The following is a 19275-nucleotide window of genomic DNA, read 5'->3' as shown; positions in this document are numbered from 1 at the left end:
CCAACAATTATTTTTCGCATAGTTTTCTCAAACTGGTTTTTCGTACCACTTTTTCTCTCTACTCGTATAGAAAATGAATTTAAAGCAGAGTAATATACGCATGAGATAAAAATCTCTGGATATCTCTCAACTTGTTTGCTCAACCTTTGTTTACATGGAGTATCTCACTCGGTTGTCCTAAATCTCGAGACTTTATTATCGGTTGGTACTCTCGGTGCATGATATAATTTCCTTAATTCCAAAAAAAAAAAAAAAAAAAAAAAAAAAAAACAAATCGTCTTATTAACGTCGAGGAGACGCTATACTATTATTATTATTAACGATATTAGGAATTTACCGTTGTAAACGCTACATAATTATAATAAATACTTAATGGGCACGAGGAGGGCTCTAATTTAGATTTAAAAATAATTAATCCCACGAAGAGAGTTTATCTCCATTAGATCGTCACTCTTCGGAAAGCTATTATAGCACTTTCACGGCAAATGATTTAGCAAGTACCTAACTGACAAAACGAGTTTGCCCGATTACCTTTGGCTTAAATTCTAATCTATCCCGCGAGTTAAATGCACGAGAAAACTAGTCGACCCAGCGAGAATTTTCCGTTTCTCGAGGAGATTTCAGTTAATTAAATTAATGAGTAATTGCGGCTGGCGTTTAATCGATCGCTAATCAGTCTCTCGAGGAGTGTAATATGTGCAATTAAGCGATATGAAAGGATCAATTTGTATGTTAAACAATGCTTAATTAGGGAAGAGTGGAGGTCGAGTGGGTCGTAATGAAACGCAACATTTGGCATTGAGGCATCAGCCGTGACTTTGAATGGAAATTATCAACTCTGTTGAGCAGTGGGTGCATATGGTCCCTATAGCTTCTGGAGATGTTCAAGGGGGCGTCATGTAAATGGTACACAGATTGCTTGGCTTGCTATTGTATGCACTGAAAATTATAATATATTTTTGTGTAATTTCTCTCCATATGGAGAGGCACGTGTCCTACCGCGTCACTCTTAAGGAGTTAAATTGCTAAAAGCGTAAAAAACACATTTTGCAATTTTTCTCAGTGGAAACATGAAATAAATGCATATTTCAAAATAAGATGTTTACTACGTACACGATGGATTGTAAAAGACAGTTCTTTTAAAGCGATAAATCTAATATTACTACTGCACAGTATTTTTTAAATTTTATTTTGCAGTTTTTAATTCACAATGAAAAATGAAAGTTTTTTTTATTAATTATAAGAATATTTATATAGGTAGGTACGTAGCATTTATTTTTATATAACAAATTTTTGCAAAAGTAACTCTTTTCTGAAAAAACAACTAAGCCATGGAAAATTGTGAGGAAATTATTTATAACAAAATAACTGTTCAATATAATGAAAGAAAAAAACTATGTAGTTCAGTAGAGATAGTGATTTACAATAAACAGTTAAAATTATAAAAGACTTGGTTAATGATTGTGTGTGTGTGTGTGTGTATGTGTGTTCAATTTAATTATTTGACTCGAAACACGTGGTTTCCAGCAAAACGCGTGTAAAGATAAATCAAAGAGTTTACTGCACTAAACTAAGACTTTGCGACAGAATCTGAAGTTCCAGTATATAGAGAACTTATCCAACTATAAAATCTTGTCATTTTATTTTCCAGTTATTAATAAAGTATCTTTTAAAGAAAGAAGTGATTTTTCCTAAATTCTCTATAGCAGCCTAATCCCTTAAGGCCACCAATGGTCAAAGTTTTATAAGAATATCATACTATACATAACCACTCGCACACTAGCACGAGAAAAATTCTTAATAATCTTTGAGATATTCAAGAACGTTTAATCTTCCAAGAAATCTGCAATTTAATGCTGTCCTCGTCTGGCAAAAGAGAAAAAGGCGTTTCTTTTGGCGCTAGCTGGGCTTTGGCTTATCTTTGGTCTCCGTTAATAGGTGGAGGATAACTGGATAGATGGACGACCTTGAGATCTCTTCAGCTTCCACGCAAATTTCGAAAAACACTTAATCCCCCACGCCAGACACGTGTATATAACAGCAGTTGTTCGCGCGATATGTCATCGGCTGAGAAGGTGTGTTTGTGCCTATTAACCTCGTTTTATATTCACAGATGCAAATCTCTCCTATATATGTATATATATACATATATATATATATATATGTACATACGGAAATACAGCTAACTCTCCCGAAGCACCTGCATTGATTACAGCGATGAGGATCACCGCGAGTAAAAATGAGAAACACTGCTGCGAGTGAAATGAAATCCACAGCAGAGAATCTGCCTATTATCCTTATAAAGCGAGCGTGTTAGATTCTGTAGAAGAAAACGTTTCGGCATGTTGAATCCCCGAACAATAGAATTTCCAAAGTTGCACAAGCTACTTCTGTGCGCGCGCGTTCTTTGGAACTGGCTCAAAGAAGGACGTTGAAATGAATCTTGGTACAACTTGCTGCTTGCTTTCTCGACTATCAGTGTAAACTCTCTGTCCATCTCTACGCGCGCGAATCTTATATAAAAATCGTAGAAACTGCTGAGATTATTGCAAAACGTTGTACGAACCTTCTAAAAACAATTTAAACTCTCAAACCTCCCACGCTGCAGATCAGTGTCGGTCTAGACGCTATTAGTCTCATCACCGAAGTCTCCCATTAAAATATCAATCGTGTTAGTGACACGCTTGGGACGCGAAGGGAACAAGAGAAACGTCGAGGAAAGACCAAATATAGCGTTTACGTGGATTATACGTGTCTGAGATATCTCAGACGCGTATATAAAGGTTTCGAGTGGAATGACAAAGTTTCGTAACAAAAACGTAGCAGTGCGAATATCGAGAGATTTGAAATTGAAGCGTGATAAGGCTTGGGACGAGGAGAAATTGGTGAAATGGAATAAACATGGCATTTACGTGGCTGATACGTGTTTTCAACGTGTATTGGAAGATTCCAAGCGGAACGGAGTCTGGCGTTGACAGTTTCGATTTATCGAGATGAATCCGGAAGGGTAAATCGGTAGTAGTTGGGTTAAAGTGGGGGTATCAGGAGTGCGTATGCACCGCATCAAGCAGGCAAATACTCGGCGTGTCTTATTTATAGCTCGGGGCTAATTGTTGTATGCTCGACGCGAGTGATCCCTTCCGGTCTCACGCTTGCCATAATTTCGGTTTCGACCGGATCACCTCTCTTTCATACACTTACGACCGTCTCGTAATCGTCTATAAATTGCACCCTATCGCAAAAGCCTCCCAGCTATCATCTGCCACTTTTGCTGTACGACCAAAACAATGATTTTTGTCCTTGCGAGCTTTAACCTGCTCGAATCGACTATTTTGCTCCTATAAACAGACATTATCATGGATGAATTTTTAAATTGCGGCGAATTATTTGAACGAGACTAAAATATTTTATATCAATCTATATATTTTTTATCGTACAGGTGTTAACTCTTGTTTATAATTTTACATCAATTTTCTGTTATTTCGTTTTTTAACAATTAAATAGCTCGAATGTAATACTATAGACCGGTACAAGTAAACACTGTCGCGAAATCATTTCAAGAATATAATGAATCCCACAAAAAAACCAGTTTCACCTGTAAAGAAGAGCGCATAATTAATAAAGAATAAGTCGAAATAGAGGAGAAATATTTTGTCGATACACCCGGTCCTCGTATATAGGATCCAAAAGCTTCTATGGAAGGAAAGTGCGTGAAGTGTGCTTTATCACGCGTTGATTCTCGGCCAATTTCACAGCAATTTCCTGGTAGCAGAGCCCTATACACGGAGCGACGAGTGAGAAGGGTTGGCTCGATCGAGGGGATTCGCGGATCTTTGAATTTCCGTAGGTTCGCTCCGGAGGTTTAATGGGGCCGATCTCGAGGAATATTTATTTCCCTACGCGCGTTGCGATCGAATTTCGTTATCTGAAAAATAGGAAGTGTTATGGCGCGGAGGTCGAGCAGCGGGAAGATTGTAATTCGAGGGATAAATCAATTGGATGATGGCTATATATATATATATATATATATATATATTGTTAAATCGGATGGCCTTGGAAGAGAAACTGAGGAACGACGGCGAGGAGCTGGTTAATTGGTTTGGTATGCGGGTATGCTATATATATATATATGTAGTGGTAGTTTGCGTCTGGTGGTCATGGACGTTCAAAGTGACGAACGGTGCGCGCGGCGCAGTGGTTGGCGAGGTGCGATGCTTGCGGTGGTGCACGTAGAGCAGCAGCCTTCTTTTTTCGCTGTGTCTTTCGTGCCACGAGGAAGCGGAAGCGGCAGTTTGAATATGCGCGAGCACGCATCGCTTCGGTTTATCGCTGCTGGACAACGACCGTTCGATGTGGCGTTGCATCAACTTATATAAACCCGTAATAACCAACGTGTCTTCCTCGTGGATCGATCTACCAATCTTTTGCTTCGTTTTTCTACTCGATCGTCGTGTTACCCCCTTCCCCCCCCCCCCCCCCCCCCTCTAACTCTTCTATAATTCAATCGCGAATTCTCGCTACCGGTGACCGATGGTACGAACCGTCGCATGTTTTAATCTTCGACTCGAACGCAGGGTTTGTAGACGTCGTAACAAAATTTTTGTTTATGTTACTGGAAAATTGTTGATTAAATTTAACGCAGTGTTCGGTTTATAAGCATTACGATAAAATTTTTGTTTATCGTTGCTGGGAAATCGTTGTTCAAGCTCAGTGCAGTTTTGCACGGTTTGTAAACTTGTAATAATTAACGCGTTCTCGTGGATCGATCTACCAATTTTTTTCCTTCGTTTTTTTACTCGAATATTGGGGTAACGCCCTCCCCCCTTCTATAATTCAATTGCGAATTCTCGCCATCGGTGACTGACCGTACGAACCGCTGCATATTTTAATTTCTCACTCTAACGCACGGTTTAGGAGCGGAAAAAAATTTAGGTTCAGCGTTACTGTTGCGCTCGACTTGTACGCGTCGCAACAAAATTTCGGTTTATCGTTGCTGGAAAATAGTCGTTCGGGTTGAATGCAGCGCAGCACAGTTTATAAACCCATAATAACTGTCGTGTCTTCCTCGTAGATCGATCTACCAATTTTTTTCTTGGTTTTTAACTTGATCGCAGTATTATCCCCCCCCCCCCCTCCCCCCTATTCTCTCTTCCACAATCCAATTGCGAATTCCAGCTGAAACCAGAAGTCGATGATAAACACCGCTGCACAGTTTTTTTTTACGTTCTATCCGAGTGCATCGTGGAAAAATGACGCCTAAATTCAACAGACTCGATCCTGAAATATCGTATGGTGCTTCTGACGTCATATGAAAGCGCGCGAAAAATTCGGATAGGCTGCGCGACGGCGCTCTTCCTACCAATTACTTCCGGTCCGTCGGAAGCAAAGCCAGCGTCATTGTCTCTCCCCTTTGCGTCCTCCATATATAGTTTTGCGTGTAAACACGCGCGCTTACCAAATTAAAGCCATGCTCTGCCGTCGGCCGTTCATTCGATCCCTACAATTTTCTCTCCTTGCTTTTGTTTTCTTCTTTTCTCTCCCTCTCCTGTAACTTTCCATAATCGAATCATCCCAATCAGCTCTTTGATTCTCAACGCCCTGCTCGAGTCCTGTGTAAGCCTATTAACGAATTGAAATTTTCCCATGGTCGAAATTAGGACAGGAACTCGATCGGTAGTCCAGGTGAGGTGGAATTCTATTTGTGACTTTTTTGTAGTTTATATCGATGTGGTAATATTGATTGTGGAAGAAGGATAGTGAGCGGAGCTCGTTGCACGCAAAATATAGTTTCTGTTGTCGAGCTCTACTAGAGAGCTGTAATAAATTTCTGTAGAACAGTCGACTATATTCTTTCTCGAAATAACAGTGAAATACGTGAATAATAGGAAGTCGCAATAATGCAGCTGCTAATAGATATTAAAAGGTTGCGGTAAATTTATATGTTTCGAGAGTCGTTGAGAAAATTTGATGCATATCGTGTCTGGTAAAAGGTTCAACGTTTTCCTGGGTACGATTTGCTATAGGAGTGAAAATTCGCGGGTGATATTAATTTTTGTCGAAACAGTATAGTAAAATATGTCAGATGCAAAACTGTAATAATGTAGCTATTAATCGATATGAAAAATTTGCATTAAATTTTATATATTTCGAGAAAAATAGTTAGAAACTGGTACTGCATATCGTGTCCGGGAAAACCTAGGGCGAAGGGTTGAAGATTCTCCTGGGGCAAGACTTGCTCCAGGGCTAAAATTTTACAGACGGTAGCAGACAGGGGCTGAAAGCCGAAAGCGTAGTAAATTTTATTACATCTTGGCCGTGACTCGCTTTCGAGGACGAACGAAAAGTATAAGGACGCTCGTGCGGAGAGGCCAGAGAAAGTTTCGCGCGACGTCTCGAATCTTAAGTATCCAAAAATCTCATCATCCTTCCTCCCTACTGAGTAATAAAAAAAAAAAAAAATGCCAAGTTTACCACGTTTATTATTTGATAAGGCTTTATTTTCTCCAATCCGTGTAATATCACGTCATTATAATTCTTGGTCGTATATATATAGTAAACCACAGAAGAATCATGTCGAAAGAATGCTTGACACCGGGTGAAATTTCTATACATACTATACACATTAATATTTCGAATGTTAAAAAAGTTTCCGTAACAATTATAATAACGAGGCTCGATAGATCGATAAATTATATTTTTAACGACGAGCGACAAAATTTCGGAATATTCACGGTCTTTCTTGCCGTGTAGGAGTAGTTTCAAGCGGCTTATTGGTGGGAAAAGCTGGTTGGTCAGTGACTAATCCCATGAAGACGTATTATTAACGTTGCTCGAAGGTTAGAAGTGTTTTAAAATCAACTTTTGGATCGTTGCATCGGTTTTTTTGCATATTTTTTTATTAAAAAATAGGAGGAAAAAATGGAGTATCGTTATACAAAAAACTATCAGCAACCGAATGTTATTTTGTTTATCGAACTATCGGAGCAAAATCCAGAGAAATGTTTGTTTGCTCGAGGAATTCTGCAAGGACAGGAAAGGTCGAGGAAACGAGAGAGTAAATTTTCCGGAAAATTCAATTTGGAGGGAAGATTGAAAGGGTCGCGTTATAATACAATTTTTCGAATGAATATATATATATATATATATATATAGCATATAGATGTGCATATACAGGTTGAAAAAAACCATTCGATTATTAATATAACAGGACTTTATTAATATTGATCCTTTTTACAACGTATATTCACGTGAGGTACAAAGGACTATACGAGCCATAACGCACAAAACCAACAATATTTACACTTGCAATATTTATCATTAGCAAATGGAACTTTGCATTATTCGATTGTTATTAAAACTCTTGTCCAGAGAAACCTCGCATGTAAAAATACATAGTTTATTATGTTACAAAAATAAAACAATACATAAAGTAGACTAAATTTATTTTATTCCGTAAAAAAATAAATAAAAGACAGACAAATAGCAAATTACATTGGAAAATAATGAAAATGGAATAGCGTGGAACTTTCATAGGGGTTTGCACGCATAAAACGGGCGTTGCGGTTGAGTCTGAAGACGGAACTGCATGGATACGAAGTCGTCTCGCGTTGTTTCCGAACAGAAGCCGTAGTATACACACCCGCCGTGCCATATGGTCTTGCACACAGGCTACATCCGCACACGCACACTTTTCAATTATCCACACAAATGTATACAAGCCGGAATACGTAGAGAGTCCCGTGCGCAGACGGCGCGCAGAGCGTCGAGTCAAGTTGAAAGACGAGACGAATGGCGGGGCGCACCTTTTAGCCGTAGTAACGGATAATCCGGAGTCGTAATATCGATTACTCGCACCATTCCTCCCCCCCCCAATTCTTGCAAGAGTCCCGAACACCGCCGAAATAGATCCTTTCTAATTATCGAACTCTCGCAATGTTTTCTCATCGACGTTCCTCGTCTATGTATACCAGGAATAAGTAACCGTGCGAGTCAATATTATTACGAAATATTCAGTCCTCCTTTCGGCAGCAACGCCTCTCTTCGAAGCTTTCTATTATTATAATTCGCGTTTTGCCTATACGAGTCTCCCGTACGTACCACCGAAACTCCTAAAACGTGATTGCTGTACGAAGAACGCTGCGTCGTGCTTTCCTGAAAAGCAAAACGAAGCTGATTTGGTGGCGCGGAGGTCGAAAGAAGCAAATAAAATTTTGCAGAGTCATAGGTTGGTGCACGCGACCCTTGTATGTGCTCCAACGATAAATAAAACTGGGGAGAAAAAAAGTTGGAAGCTCTATTAATGGAAATATCGAATTTTTTCTGTCTACCAAACAATTCTTTTGTGCATTTAGCAGGCTATTTCGCGTCGCGTGGTGTACAGCATGTAGGCCCTGTGTCTCAAAGCCTTTGTGCGAGTGAGTGCACGCAAACACGTGGCGGACCTTAATAACGCGATGAGAACTATCCCACGCAGCGTGCTGCTACTATTTGGCCCGTGTGTATATTTGCTATAGTACAGTATATATATATATATATATATATATATACATGTGCTTCCAGTGGATATACTGCGAGGAATCCAATATAATCATAATATTTCCCAGTGTATCTTTTCTCTGCGTTTCGTGGAACAAACTGGCAGGTGATACGAACGCAACGGTTCGAGAATTGTTTGCGATGGATACTTCGGGTCTACGAGCGTTTATGATATTTTTTTCAAGTTAGGTTCAAGTTCGAGGAAGTTTTTTGCGAGTCTGGCAGATATGAAACGGTTTAAGAGGGGGGGGGGGGAGGTGTGTACTATATATATGTACGATTAATAGCGTTGGCAGAAGAAAGGGTGGTGACGGCTGAGTATATTTTCGAGCTTAGTGGCTACGATGCTTTCGTTTGCAGGCTGCTAGTTCGCGTATATACTACGCGTTATCCTATCCAACAAGTACCTATCGTCGCGCGGCGACCACTTGTCTACCTCGACAAATCCTCTCGAGATCTTTCTCGTCAGCGATTTTCTCCTCTGCTCTCACCCTTCATTTTTCGTTCCTTCTTTCTATCTTTGGCTCTTTCATTCGCTTTCTTCGTATATAATAATTTATGGGATTTGTGTTATTATAAGCAATTTAAAAAATTGATTCGTTAATGATTTTGTTATATGTTTAATCTGTAATTTTTAGCCAAGTTTTGTACAAGGCTTTTTCTATGAGTGAAACAAAGTAGCTGATTTTTTTATTAGAGTGTGAGACTTGAATATTTTATTTTTTATTTAATTTAGTATTAAACGATGTGATTAGTTTAGGGAATATATTGTTTAGGATGAAGAGTAATGATTGTCCAACTAAAATAGTGGAAAAATAATATTTTTATATTTATAGTTATGCTATAAATCTTATATTTCGCAGTTAGATATAAACCTTGTGTATATTCTTACGCTACAGCACCAAAAGAATTATTCGACTCCTCGCAGCATACCTGTCGAAATATAGGCTCCATTCTTTTTCGCTGAATTATCCAACTGGTACAGTTAATTGAAATAAGAGGAACATATTTTCTCATTCTGTCGTATTGCACTAGTGAAGCAGTGTAGCTAAAAAAACATACCTATATAGTCTATTCTTTTGGTTGAATTATCTAACAGGTGTAGTTAATTGAAATAAGAAAAGCACATGTTTTTAAATTCTAGCTTATTATATCAGTGTGAGAGTGCAGATAAAAAAAGAGCTTAGTTTTTCACTTATTCTCCATTTGTCAGTGAGAGATGTATCTGTAGTATAATCCCGTTGTTGTTGGTTGGTCGATGCTCGTTACATCGACGCGACGGGATTAAGTACGTGTAAGCTTGCGTCGAATGATTAATTGGAGAAAGCGAGAGGAAAAGTGGCAAACTATGCACGGAAATGATTAGCTACGTCCAAAGTTTCACCCTTACACCTTGAATCCGCTTAAAGAAAGTTTTTTAAGGTCTCTTATATACGTTCTTTAACCCGTTAACTGCAGGGTATGACGACTTTTTTCCTTATAGGATTTAAACATTATTATATAATATTTTGACGAAATAAATAGGATCGAAAAGTTAGAAACAATTTCTTTTTATCACTATAGGTGTGATGGTATTATTTATAACCTTGAAGAAAAGAATTTTTATTATGAGAAAGGGGTTGAATGTTGAAAAAAAAAATATATTCCCCTCTCAACGGGTTAAAAAATATGCGTATTATAAAATACATAATCCGCTAATTAAAAAAATACAGAATTTAACTGGAAAAAGTCACGTATCTCTAAAATTATAATAGAAATTAAAATTTTGCATAAGATCTTTCCGGATGCAAATAGTAAAACGTTTCTGCAAACTTTTATGCACAATTTTAATCTCTTATAATTACAGAGATACGTGTCTTATTCTGGATATGCTCTGGGGCGTTTCAACAGGTGGACCCTGTATGTACAGGGTCCGACAGTTAAAACGTCCCAAAGCATCGTTTCGGTAGACAGTTATCTCCTCGACTATTATGGTTAAAGGAATTTTGCACACAAGACCTTTTTCAATGCAAATAATAAGATGTTTGAAAAAGCTGTTATAGAGGAAATTTTAATATCTCTTATAGTTACACAGAGAGATACACGTCTTTTTCCAGTTCTGCTCTGTGGAGAGTTGGACCCCCCTATATATACACAGAGACCAAGGAGGCTACGTGTATAAGCCGGTAGACTAAGTTGGACAGTGAGCAAACCAATGCACGTATATACACGAGCGTCAACTAGTATTGTTCATTGTTCCTCAGGTTTCTATGAACCGTTTAAGAAGCGCAGCGAAATTCCGGGAGTTTCCCAAACAAGTGTGGAACTCTGCTGGAACGATTAGTGGAAATTTTCTCATCCATTACGCGAACGTAACAGTTTCCACCAGAAATCGGCAACTTTCTACTCTCCCGTGCGAATCAGTCCTCCTTACGCTCCTTCCCCCAGGATTCAGTGATTTTTCACTCGTTACTTTTCATCGCAAAAACTTGTGCCATTCGTTACCGATTCGATTGTACATATAGGATTCTTGAAAAATAATTTCTTAAATCGTTGTTGGATTTAATTCTCATTCTACTAAATGTTTTTATAACGAACCACATGACTGAGTGAAAAATGTTTTCTGATATTATGACTATTGCAAAATTATCAATATTTTTTTTACTATTATAATTATTAATTTAAAATAAGTCTAAAAATATTTTTCTCAATACAATATAAAATAGTAACAAAATTTAAGTTTCAGTGTGATTTTAAGCCACGTCATGATTTTCGACTAAGGTTAAAACAGTTTCCGCTAGAAATTATATATTACTTCCTACTCTTCGGTAATACAAATAAGTTTTCCTTACAGTCTTTCCTCCAGGACTCGGTGATTTTCAACAAAATATTCTACGTCACGAGCGCACTTCAACATTCGAATCAATCAAATTCTTAAAAAATTATTTTTAAAATCACTGTAGGACTTGACAACGAAGCAATAATCACTTCCACAATAACGAAGAATGAGGCTCCACAAACGAGGCACGTGTATCCATAAAATAATGAGATAGAGAGAGAGAGAGAGAGAGAGACGTGTAAATTTAGTTGCGAGAACGAGGGCGTGCAAAGTCGAATTAATAGAATGTTATGAAAAAAAAGTGGTAGAAAAAAGATAGGAAGGGACGATCCAGCTGGTTAATGAGGAAGTATGTATACAACAGGAGCGCGTTAGGATGTATCGGTGTAATGTGGTGTGGCGTAGGTCGTTTCTAATCGCAGCGCGTGTTGGGGAGCTATTGTTGGTTGCTCGTTGTTGCTGCTTACTAGTGCAGATGTTGACAGTGATAGTGCTCGGCTATGAGCCACTATTAGTGCACATGTGTACATGCATCTACAACTGGAACAGTGTGCACTCGACAGTGGGCCAAGGATTTTTTCCCCACCCTGGAAAACACCAACGATTAATCCTGCTTTATATACACACCAAGTTTAAACAATGAAAAATTTAATCCTGGAAATTGAGGAAATTCTTCGTCGGAGAAACCGACGCAGCCGTTACGGTCTTGAAAATTTCTGTACTGCGCGCTAGATGCATATCGTTTTACATCCGTTTATCAGTGATTCTCAACCCTATAGTCAGACACGACCCTTCGTATTCGTTCACTTGAATTAATTTCATGCGTAACACCTGTTGTACATGGAGGGGAAATTATATGAAAAATTACTGTGCTGGTTGTGCGGTAAGAGGATCGTACGTTGGAATTACGAGAAATATCGATGTTTTTCTCAAGTTTTTCTTATTGAAATAATAATCTTTCATATTTAGCACAGCAATCTTTAGTGATTTGTCCGTTAAAATTCAGTGATCGTGAGATTTCATTGTGAAAATTTTACTTTAATTTGTTCATTTAATTATAATTTTAGTGGATATCGTTGTAAAGTGCTGTAAGTACTGTTGAAAAAAGTGATAATTAAAGATTAGAAAGAGAGAGAGAGAGAGAGAGAGAGAAATGAACTGTTAAAATGATGGAAAAATGTTCAAAGTTTGCAGTAATAATGTTAAAATGATTGACTTTTCTCAAATCTTTACGGTGCAAACTCTCCAAAATTTAAAGTGTTTTCTCAATATAATTATTCCAACGTAAATAGTGATTTTTAGCGTGTAATTTTTTCTTAAAAAAGAAAAAAACGCCAAGTTTACTATAAAAATATGAAAGAAAATAATTGCAGGAGGAAGAAGGAGAAATGAGAACTGTATGAAGAACGATTTCTAGGAATATAGGGATGAAAGGGTTGATGGAAGAACGAAAGTAGCGATTATTATTCGAGCCTGTTGAAATAATCAACGAGGTCTCTGAAAGTGGTCTGTCGCGAGAGGCGAGAAAGGATGCGGTTGCGGTTATTGCAGCATCGTCCACGAAATCTCTGGACAAAATCATTGTCGCTTACTCTTTCAATCTCTGCGCCTCTCTACCGTCTTCTATACTCAAACAGTCTACAGCTCGATAAAACCCTGGTACACTGGGCACCACAGTGTGAAACGCCACTCTTGACGTCACAATGTATCATATATGTATATATATATATATATATATATATAGTACGCGTCACGACGATACGCTCATTGAAAAACTTAAGCCGGAGCGCGTTGAGCGTTTCGTGTGTAGCTTAAGAATTTACGCGCGTGTCGATTCAGCGCTTATAAAACACCGAATGGGAAGCACGGAGATGTTTTCTCGTTTCTGCTGATGAAGAAGAGTGCGTAACGGACGTGACAATAAGGGAAACTCGCTCTGAAGCAATTACTTCGTTCTACTGTTTTTACGAAAAGATTTATAGGTATGGAACAAGTTGTTTATTAATTTAAATGGAATATGGAAACAGTGGTTGAGCTGGTAATATTTTTCAATCGATTTTTATTTTTATATTATATAATATTTTATGAAAAAGCACTATAATATTTGGATTTGAAGTTGTAAATAAGCGAACGAATGTTTGTTGATAACGTAAATCGTGCGCAGCCTTGCATCTATAGTATACACAATTGTAAATAAAAATATCTAGCAATCGACAGGGTGAAATGATAATTGCTTAGAGTAAATATATGCAATTTAAATGATAGAACGTTATTTAAAAATTTTCAGGAAACTTTTACGTTTCTTTTATAATATTTAATTATTAAGTGCCCTTCTTGGAATTAAAATTAACTCGTTTTAGAAAAATTCCATATTAACTAGAGTTCCTCGTTCATTTAGGGTGGAAACTCTTGAAACAATTACTCCGTATACATTGTTCCACGCAGACTCATTGATAGTCGTGTGAAGAAAAATGATTGAACGTAACGGTGTAATTAATACGTTGGTGAGTTAGAGAGAGGAAGTGTATGGTAATGGAAAAGAGACTTTTTGCATTTGGCGCATGGAGTAAGGCAGAGTCTCGCAGTATGTATAACGTGCCGTTGCAGTCCGCTGCAGGTCCCGTTCCATTTTCATTTCTAAGCTGCACTCGTCGTGCTCGTCTCGGTGCGTTGTCGCCGTCTTTGCTTCGAGTCGCTATAGTCACGCTACGGTTACTGTTGCTCCCTTTTGTTCTCTTACTCCCTTCTCTCTCTCTCTCTCTCTTAAAATTATCTCGACGAAGCTCGCCTGTAGAATTTAAAACCTTAAATAATAAGCGTACTACAAATTTTTTTAAAAAGTTACGACAGTCGTGAACAATTTTGTAACCCATGTCTGAAATTATAAATTTATATAGAGTATAAAAAAAGAGTTTAACATGTATATATTACTATATAGAAAATTGTTGTTAAATTAAAACTGCAAAATTACAATGATACTCATGCGTTAGAAAATTCTTCATAACTTTTATTACAATTTTTATAGAGAAATTCTTTATATATAAAATTCTAGACTAAAATAAAGCAGACTCGGAATATTTTACACGTTGCAATTCTTGTCTGAAAAATCACGTAATTTCGGTGGAAGTGAATAATGAAATTAATACTGCGGGTCTACTATTGTGATTGATCGTGCAGAGGGATTTGATCGAGACCTCGATTGAGACATTGCACTGTTGGAATCGTGACTGCGTGATAATTTGGCGTTTTTAAGTTGCTCCTTGATCCCCCATCGACCTTTGTGTCACATACTGAGAATTCATCCGGCCATTTCGCCGAAGCGTTTCTTTAGAAACGAATGCCAATGGCAGGCGACAGCCGGGTCATCGAGCGTGGCTTTCGTAAAAGAAATTTCTCTGAAACGAGGGGATGGTGGCAGAAGAGGAGCACGAGTCCTGACAGTCGCATGATTCTCCAATTTCTCCAATCGGGTCGCTGCTTATTCTTTTCAATTGAAATCGCCAAAGAATCAACGATGGAAAACGAGAATAGCTGCGCTATATATATATATATATATAGGTATACCATACGTTAGGCATTATCAGTCTATTTCTTGTCCATGTCAAGTGTTATCAAAGGTTTTTAACCGTTCTCGTTTTTTTTCTCCCATTCAATTTGAAAATCACAAAACAAATGTAATTGAATTATTTTCAAGTGGAGAATAAATCGGTTATGCTAAATAACACTGTTGTATGGAATAGGGAGATTGAGAGGAGGGGGGAGGGTGATGTTAATTCGAGAGGAAATGATTTGAATGAGAGGCGCGGCGATGGAGTACGGTTCGATACGCTTTGTATGGGAGTAGGAGTCTGTGTGATAATTATGCAAGTCGGTCAGAAAATTTGATACGCAACAGATCGAAACCTCTCATCTATATACGTATCTGCTGGCACAGGGAAGCACTCGCACGATCATTTTCACGGTTAAGTTCCACTTGCACAGTTTCATTGGTAAGTGGGAGGGACCTTGGAAAGGGAGGGGGAATATTCTACAGGGTGTAACACCAAATTACATACTCGAATAATTACACAAAAAAGTGTGATAAATGTCTCTTTTTCCATTATTCAAACTAGTTTTGATTAAAAACAAGAACAACAAAGACGAGTGTTTTTTTTTTATCCTTCGAGCCACCTTATTGGCTGTACTAAAAGGATTGAATATCTCAACAATTATTCGTCATAGAGAAAAAAATGTTATTAGACTTTTTTCATTGTAATTATTGTAGGATTTAATAGCTCGAATGATGATTAAATGAAGAATTACACCCTGTATACACCCTTCTACTATTTAAAGTTTATTTTTATCTATGACTCGTTTCTAGACTAGTGTAGGTGTCAACCAACCAGCGTCTTTCACGTTTAGACCAACGCGATGATTTTCTAACCATAATTCCTTAGACAAACAGTCATCCACTCTTGAAGCTTTCTCTATTATTATTACAACCATTTCAGTTATTCCAATATAACCTTCGTTGAATCATTCAAGCGAATATCCATTCGTACTGCGAGAGTAATCTCAATATGATGTAATTGGTGCATGTAATAAATTTTTACAACGTCATTTATTGACGCGCTTTATTCACTTGGTTGATAAATTTCGATTTTTACTACTTAATAAAATTATCATTTTTTGGATTGTACATCTACAGGCTGTCCCCCCCCCAGTAAACCTACGTTCAACTCGTCTCACTCCCTTAATCCTTTAATATCAACTCGTGACTTGATTACAAAAACAATACAAGTTTACACGAATCGAAAAAGAATGAGCGTTTATCGATTCAAGAGTAATATATGTGTAAAATGTGCTTAACACTATGTGTGTGTCGTTGCTAATTACTCTATAGCAATTTCAGTCTCGTTAATGTTTTTATCGAAGCCTTGAATACTTTCTCTCGCAAACCCTCAATTTTCGAATGCTTACTCGGAACCCTTCTTACCATGATTAATTAATAATTACGGCAATTAACTTGATTAAAAAAAAGTTACAACGTTACATGAAACAAAGAAAGTCCATGGGTTTGATTCTCGAGTGCTGTGTAAAATGTGCTTTGCACTATGTGCCGCTGCTAATTCGCGCAGCAGACTGAAAAATGGTGGAAAAGCGCAAAGCAAGGGGTCTGTACGAATTTACCCGTCCGTGGCACATTCCAGTTTGCGCGGTGTCGGTGTGCCTGTGCCCCGGTGCGTCGTAGGAAGTCGTTTGCGTGGCTCTGTATACGCGTGTATTATGCTGTACGTGTGGATAGAGAGAAATGAAGAGAAAGGAAGTAAGGTGCGTGGGGAGGGGGAAAAGAAAAAACCTCGGAGACTCGGGGCTGGCTGCATGGTGGCAAGGAGTCCACAAGCTGCCGGACAAGTTGGCGGCGAAAAGAAATAAGCACAAGTGTAAGGAAAATAAGAGAGACCCAAGCAGAACCGATCTGCAAGGTCGTCAAAGTCATTCCTCCTTCTATTCTTTTTTTCTTCTTTCTCGCTCCAACTTGCGATTTTACCGCAATGCGTGTCTCCCTCCCACAACTAATACATTAGCGTATAATCGAACTCACCTTCTTCGCTCGACAAACACGAATTTTCTCCACTCGCTATAGCTTCTCTTATAATTTAATCAATTCTTCTCTGCTCCCTTCATGTATTTCACTTTAATTATTCCGCCACTCTAATTACCGGTAATTGACCGTTAACTAGATTAAATCTCCATTAAGGATTTATAATTACGTTTTACTAGAGCGATCATTTTATTTTTCTTATATATATATATATATATATATATATATATATATATTGTTTTGTTTCGTATAAAACTCGATATATATTTTATATAGTTTGCAAGTTTTGCTGGAGATTTAACGGGTCACTCGAATCAGGTATATAGTACAATCAAATTAAATTATCGTTAGCCGCTCTCGCCTACTACGTTGGACACGCGTGATTTTGCACTTGTGCGATTTCCCTCTACATCTGTCGCGGAGAAATTTGCTCGATTATGAGTTTCATTTTCGGGACAATCGGGGCAAATGGGTGATTGCGTCGTTGATGAGAAAAACAGCTGTACAGAAGGAAACAAATTGGAGCCACGGGACTCTTTCTTCGGCAGTGGAGTGCACGATCGAATTTAATTCCGCGTTGCTTAATAAATCGTGTCGAATTTCCACGCGATCCTTGATATATATATATATATATATATATATATATATATATATAGGGGAAATACGAAACGGTATTTGTGAAACCTTAAAGTTTACTCTCGTCGTTTAAGAGTGGAGAAGAACTTGGTACCGAGTCGTCCACTCCGGAATTTCCCGTAGAATCGATTTTCAATTTTCAAATATCGCTCGCTCGAAATTCCTAGGATATGTAAATAATAAATATAGTGCATAACGAAAATACATCCGTGTAGGTCGATCAATTCGAAACAACGCATTGCTATACGAGAGATGTTGTTGCTACTTCGACCCAGCTCCCCTGTGATTCGTGATAAAGAAAGCTGACCTCAATCTTTCCAAAGCTTATTTTTATTTTCGTTCTTGCATTTGTGTTGAAATTTTCCGGGAAATTCGATTCTCGAGGAAGACGTTATAATGATAATTGATGGATCAAGCAGCAGGAGATTTTTTATGTTTTGTTACTATATATATACAGATAAAATGTAAGATTGTTGAGTGGCCACTTGCTCCAACCGACTGGACTCGCTTCGGAGTGAAGAAGAAGGCCGTCACTTACCCAAGGTCGGATGATGAACCGAGAAATCGACTCTTCTTCCGAGCACTCGTTCCTCTTTTCTCCCCCTTGGAACCCAATTCTCATCTCGGTCCTTTCTCTTTTCCTCCAATTTTCAACTGCTTCACGAGCCTCGGCGAAACGGTACCTCTCATTCCGCGAGGATTCAACGTGTGTATGAATTATTCGCTCATGACACACGTGGTATACATATATATATATATATATATATATATATATATACCAAATTCAACGCAAATTACTTATTTTCTTGGACAAATGGATAGAAGATTAGATTCTGAGAAAAAAACACTTGTACTATTTTTCATTATTGTTAATATTTCCCGAGTTACGTAACGATATGTTAAGAAATCATAATAATAATCAATTATATGCACAAGAAAATTCTCTCCGCAAACCCTTCATCTATTTTCCAACCACCAACAACAACTCAGCTTCGTAACGCTTGTCGGCTCTGATTCATTTTTGGCTCGTTAAAGTGTAGGTCGACGGCAATATCGTATCTTGGATGTATTTGAGAGTCAGACCCTCGATAAAAGTATGTTAATGTTTTAGGACTAATGTTACATAGCTATAGCTGCAGGAACCCGGTCGTTTTATCTCGTTCCCCTCCATTTTCAGCACGAAGAATTCTCAAAATGTCTTTATCGTTCCCAAAGCACTAATAACCCTGCGTGTGGCCCATTTCAGGGTCATCTCTGATTATTGGAAAAGCGGGAAATTTTTACACGATGAATGGACGATCGGTGTTACTCGTCTATTCATCATGAATTTCTCTCTTGCATTATTTTGCATAATTTGTCCAGAGAGAAAGAGTGTCTGTGTGTGTGTGTGTGTGTGTGTATGTGTGAAATCAAGGTAACGTTAGGTATACAAAGAAATCAACTTTGTCTCGAGATCGAGGAGAATGACTGATTGAGAGGTTGGAGAAGAGTCGTGGCCTCGTAGCTGTGCAGTTTGATCGATACGATTGGTGTACGTAGTTGCAGGTGCGGCATCCTTAATGGGCCACTTCCGCAATGTTGCGATCCTTCCTTCACCCATAATGCATCGGCCTAACGGCTCCTGGGGCCCCCTTTCTTTCCCTGAAATTTACCGAATTTCTGCACCGTCATTTACATCAAGAACCTTCGATTAGTCAAGCAT

The 19275-nt window shown here is 38.1% G+C and overlaps 1 protein-coding gene across 2 annotated transcripts in view; it reads left to right on the top strand.

The window, feature by feature from the left end:
* LOC136783491 (rap guanine nucleotide exchange factor 2-like) overlaps nucleotides 1–19275 on the top strand; it is a 111488-nt gene that overhangs the window by 6070 nt on the left and 86143 nt on the right. The window lies entirely within an intron of this gene.

The sequence above is a fragment of the Prorops nasuta genome, unplaced genomic scaffold, assembly GCF_024137725.1.
Source record: "Prorops nasuta isolate Cenicafe-Biocafe unplaced genomic scaffold, Cenicafe_Pnas_1.2 PNAS00033, whole genome shotgun sequence".
Lineage (NCBI taxonomy): Eukaryota > Metazoa > Arthropoda > Insecta > Hymenoptera > Bethylidae > Prorops > Prorops nasuta.
This window is presented reverse-complemented; position numbering and strand designations above follow the sequence as displayed.